Below are 6,000 nucleotides of genomic sequence, written 5' to 3'. Positions count from 1 at the left end.
GGACAAATTATTTACAAAGCAAAAATAAAAAACAAATCCCATAGAGCTTAAAATTTAGTATTGGAAGAGGATCACACTTCTCAAGTCATTTTTGAAACTGCTTTTCTCCTTCAGAAAATCAGACAGAGAATTGACAGCTGCAAGCTCATAAATTACAACATATCCTCATCTTTAGATAAATAGGTGATGTGGCCCAAATGGCATTGCACTTTGAAGAAACTGGGTTTCTTTTGCTTTACCTTGATTTTTGTTTTGTTTTGTTTTTCATATTTCACATTTTTCTAAGATCACATTTCTGTTTCTTGAGACATAAAAAGCTATTTGACAAACAAGGCACTAACTTGTTGAAGCTGAGCACTGACGCACAACAGTTCCCTCCTTCTCTCCGTGAAAAAAGAAGTTTCTGGACAAACAACTGATGCTTGAAAACAAGCAGGGAGATTTTAGAACATCTAGCTTGTACACAAGGGTGTGAATGTTCAAATGCACAAACCAGGTGCACCAACGGAGAGCTAGACCTCAGATCTGGGCTAACATCAGGTTAACTATTTGTGGCCTGAAGTTGATATGGAGGAGTAGGGCCCACATATGAAGCTCCAAAAAGGCCAAAATGACACTACAATTTTAATTTTAAGAGAAAGGATATAGACTTCAAAATACTTTGGAAGGTCCACTGGCATCGCCCTTGTTCAGCTCACAACCGGGCAGTCATGTTGGTGAGACTTTGTGGGTGCATATTTCTAGGAGTTCCAATATCACAGGAAATCCTTGATCCTCTGGCAAAGGAGATGGGGAAAAGTCACAAGGCCCCAACAATACTACACAAAGAACTACAAGCAACTGAGGAAGGTTGAGAGTAAGAGAGATGTCCTTTTCCAGAGAAGAGGGCATGCATTGCTTGTCTAGTGCCAAATGGCCAGCCCTGAAAACATACATACAAATAACATAATATGGATTCAAATGGGTATGTTAAGGAATGTACATGTATATTCATATACATATATGCATGAAAAAAACAATTAGTAAAAAACAGGCCATGAATTTGTAGGACAGAAGGGAGAGGTATATGGGATGGTTTGGATGAAGGAAAAGGAAGGGAGAAATGTAAATGTATTATAATTTTAAAAATAAAAAAGAAGATATAATTTTTGATTTGAAACAAACACCCAAGGGAGTGCCAGGAGCTATTGAAAATTTGTTATGTTTTAATTAATAAAGCCAATTATGGTACAAAAATATATTATTATTAACTTTAGAGTTTCCTACTATTACTGTAATTATCTTGATACTAAATGAGAGTTATGCTTCACTTGGAAGCATTAAGCTCAATGCCTCTTTTTACTTCCTATGTTGAGGTAAAAATAATACTGATGATTGACATATTTACTAAGTCTGGAAAAATTATCTTGGAAATAATTGATTTGGACATGTATCTGGCATTAACTAGAGGGTTTTCTTTTTTCCAGACTTTATACTCCTCTGAGGTCACCAAGTTTATAGTTAAACCTTATGTTTCTGTCTTGTTAGTCAACAGTAGTGCTATTTCTTTTCATGGACCACTGAGATTCAAGTAGCTGTTAGGGATATATGATCAGTGTCTAGTTTTCCTTCTGTCTACAAGGACTGAAAGTTTGCATTTGTAAACATTACTATCATTATTCTGACCAAACTCTATTGATTACTTATCTCACATTTTAATTTTAATTATCATCATTAAGCTTTTTACAATTATATCAATACATTGTATAACTACGTCACAGATCTAAGTTGGCCAGAAAATTGAGAAATAAAAAGATATGTGATAATCTACTAAGTATCAAGTATGGCAGTTCAACTTGGGGTTTGTTTTCTGGGGTGTACAAAAATATAGAATCTTTCTCAGAGACTAAAATTTCCTGTTAACAAATAAATTTCATTTTTATTGTAGCCTTTTTTTAAAATTTTAAATAGCTTGTTTTACATGTCAATCCCAGTTCCCTCTCCCTCCCCTCCTCCCGCACCCCCCTTCCCCCCCCACCCTATTGCCAAATCCTTCCCCATAGGGGATATCTAGAGTCTGTCATTTTACTCTTGGTAGGGTCCAGGCACTCCCCTAAGAGTCCAGGCTGAGAGAGCATCTCTCTTTGTGCTATAGACACACGAAGACAGTTTGTATACCAGGGATAGACACTGATCCACAGCTCAGGGCCCCATAGGTTGCCCAGGCCTTCTCACTGACACTCACATTTGGGGGGGTCCAGATCAGTCCCATGCTGGCCTCCCCACTGTCGGTCTGGGGTCCAAGAGCTCTCCCCTGTTCAGATCAGCTGTCTCTGCTGGTTTTGCCAGCCCATTCTTTGCCAATTTGCTTATCACTCCTCTCTCTCTGTCACTGGGTTCCTTGGGTTCAGTTCAGTGATTAATTGTGTGTTTGCCTCTGCTTCCATCAGTCACAGGATGAAGGCTCCCGGGTGGTTATAGACATCAAGTTCATTATCAGGGATGGGCATTCGAGGTGGTCCCTCCACTATTGCTTAGCTTGCCAATTGGTGTTATCCCTTTAGATCACTCGAGGTCACTCTGGTGCCTGTGTAACATCAAGCAGGAGCCAGCTCCCTTAGAATAAAAAAGTATGGTTTTCTATATATTTCAGGTGTACATATGAAATTTAGAATTGAACCCATTTCTCACAACTTGATTATGAGATTATTATATGAAAATTTGGGACCAAAATCTTGTTTAATAAATAATGTATTGCATTTAGTATAAATAATTGATAACTTTTACAAAAACAAGTTCTTCATGTCAATAATTAATAATATTCCAAACACATGGTAATAAAATTATTTCCTTTTCAAAGAAGTAAATGAGTTTAAATCAAACATAATTTTAATATACCAAAGAGAAACATGCAGACCATTAAGCAAGGATGAGTAGTTATTGAAAAAGTGTGCCAGAAGTATTTGAAAAATCATCGAGCCAGATAACCTCATGGTTGTCATCAGTTCTTAGACTTTGTGATTTCGTCAATGGTGGCTAAACAAAAGTCTAAACTATGAAATCGGTTTTTTTCTTCAGCTCTCTATTCTCTTTTCATCACTCTGTGCCATGTGCTTAAACTGCTGAGTGCATATTTGTTCTCAAGGCGTGATCTCCTGTCTCTCAGATGAAAGACTGTCTTACCACATGGCTACATTGCTTTTCTCAGAAATTACTACCACATGTTGATAAATATATATGCTTTTCAAAAGGTGCTAAAACAGCAAAAGAGACAAGTTAAGCATACTCATTTCATTCTGAATGTTCATCAAAATGTCATCTACGAATGATGGTAAAAGCAATCCTCAAATAGCAGTGTAGATTTGTTCATGCTTCTTTTATAATGCTAAGATACAGATTCCTTCCTTCACAGGGCATACATATCAAACATGTCAAAGAACTACTTTAACATTTCAACTCAGAATAAAGCAAACATAAACCCAAATCCTAAACAAAAGATCAGTAGTAGCTATCATGGAAAGGTAATTTCAATGTTTTTTTAATGAGATTAGGTATTTAAAAACCCACTAGAGTTCAGTGAATGGAACCCTTTAAAGTTTTTATCATGCCTTGGAACCTATGAGTTTCAAGTCATACTGACATACATTATCAGTTTGGACATTTGTTATTAATGAAGGTCTCCTCCACATAAACATCATGTACAATCTGCTAATAGCTTGAGCCAACACAATGCAGCAATGCAGACAAAGCAGACATTATTATCTCCATCTTGGATAATAGGAAATTGGGAACTAGCAGGAAAGACACTTATAAATTATGTCGTATATTAGTAGCAGAGAAGGTAATGCAATTGTAGAACCAAGGACATTTTTCCTCTTGTAAGATTACAGGTTATGGCAAGGCGGTGGTGGTACACACCTTTAATCCCAGCACTTGGGAGGCAGAGGCAGGCAAATTTCTGTGAGTTCGAGACCAGCTTGGTCTACAAGAACTAGTTCCAGGACAGCCTCCAAAGCCACAGAGAAACCCTGTCTTTAAAAAAACAACACAAAAACAAAACAAAACAAAAAAGATTACAGGTTCTGTATATATTGGGGTTTCACTGTCACTGTCACTGTATGTAGCAATAGGTTAGAATATTAGAGCTTGAGGCAAAGAGAATGATAAGGTCCTGACCTCAGCTGTCACTATTCATCTATCCCTTTAATGACGCATTAAAAGCTCCTATTCACAGCCTACCTTGAGAGGTGAGTACCTCTCAAAGAAGTTGTCCTGCTGTCCTAGTATAAATCTGCGGAAGGAGGTCACCTGGGATTTATAAAACCACAAAAATATTTGTCTGCTAGTGCTGAGAGGATTCATGAACAGAATACTGAATGTAATTTTTCTTTTGTATCCAAGTGTCTAAACCTTAGGTTTTCACTTTCAATCTCATAAAATATTACATAAATTCCCTTCACGTTGCTAAAGCTAGGGGACCTAAGAATGACCTATTTCCAGTTATTCCTTTGCCTCTGATCAGAACAGATTTAGGGCCATACGTACAGATCTAGAAATCATTAATGTATAAGTAGTAGTTGAAAGCAAAAATGTGCTTCCTTGGTGTGAATAGGGAGCATGAGAAAAGAAATGGTCCCAGAATGTAGCCTGGAGACTAATAATGTTTAGTCGCTTGCAAAGGTAGAGATATACAGTTAAGAGAACAAAATGAAATAGATATGGACTCCGGAAGATAATCAAGATGACTATTTAGCAAAGAAAACTCAGGAATAAAGTTTCCAACGATGGCAGGCAAAAATGCCAAGCATTTTGAAGAGATCAAGGATGATAAGTACATAAATATCACTTTACATATTAATTTAGAAGTCTCTGGAGAACCTCAACAGAGTGTTTTCTTTAAAAAATGTGAAAGCCAGTTTTAGGAAAGAGTGGGACATTAAGGTGTGGGTGTAATGCATAAAGGTCATGTGTAGAAGTCTGGGCATGGAAAAAGTGAAAAACACATAATGGTAACTTCTATAAAATTTTTTTACCGTACTTCATGATGTATAAATGCTTCTTAAAATAAAAAGAGAGTGATAGTTAAATGACACGATGTGTAGCTCACATCTGTTTGGTTAAACAAACCACTTGCTGGCATGCTTTTTTGTATTATTTGTAGCCTAGAAGAAAAAAAAAAGAAATGAGCTCATTGGCACTTTAAGGTAACTATGCATGCTAATACTGGTCTTATCACTTCTCAGTTTCCAGAAAGGGTAAATAATGCCACCCACTGTTGCCTAACTCTGGGGAAAAATATTTTCATTCATCTCATGGTATACATTTTTAAACCTGTCTCAAAACTGCAGTTATGTCTGTCACTTCTTAAATCCCCTCTATTTGCTTATGTTTTTAAGTTTCAGTGAAAACAGGTGGTCCAGGGAAAGAAATAGGTAAATGATAATGTGACTGATGTCCACAGACACAGCAATTTCCAACTGGGACCTAACAATTTAAATTACTTTGTTAATCCACTCTTTTGTAGAGCTTTATAAGTGTGGCGCATGTACCTTATGCATTCTTTTCTACAATAGTTCCACAGCAGCTTCTCTGTGCAATGTTTAGTGATGGGGATCTTAAAATAGTAACCCATTTGTGTGAGGAACCGGGGAAAGTCTGACTAATACTGTTGGCAATTTATCAAGTTCCCCTCCCATGTCATACCTTCCCTTTTCCCTTCCTTGCATTTTCCTGACTTCTCTTTCACTCTTAATCCCAAAGATGAATCCTAGTCTTTCAATGGTTGCCAGTTTCCATTCCTCTCCTAAGTGTGACTGAAATATGAAGACATGGAATCCCTCAACCTGGAGTGGCCTAGGCAGTTGATCAGGTCACATTTCATCCACAGCAATGAGAGCACACAAGAATGTAAAGCATTCTTGGGGAGCTGGACTTAGTTTAGCTGGAGTTTTGTAAGTAGAGCCTCCAGGGATTTTACGACTTTTTCTTCATTAAAACTGTGTATGTGGAGATGGATGTGAT

The sequence above is a fragment of the Mesocricetus auratus genome, unplaced genomic scaffold, assembly GCF_017639785.1.
Source record: "Mesocricetus auratus isolate SY011 unplaced genomic scaffold, BCM_Maur_2.0 Super-Scaffold_100003, whole genome shotgun sequence".
NCBI lineage: Eukaryota > Metazoa > Chordata > Mammalia > Rodentia > Cricetidae > Mesocricetus > Mesocricetus auratus.
This window is presented reverse-complemented; position numbering follows the sequence as displayed.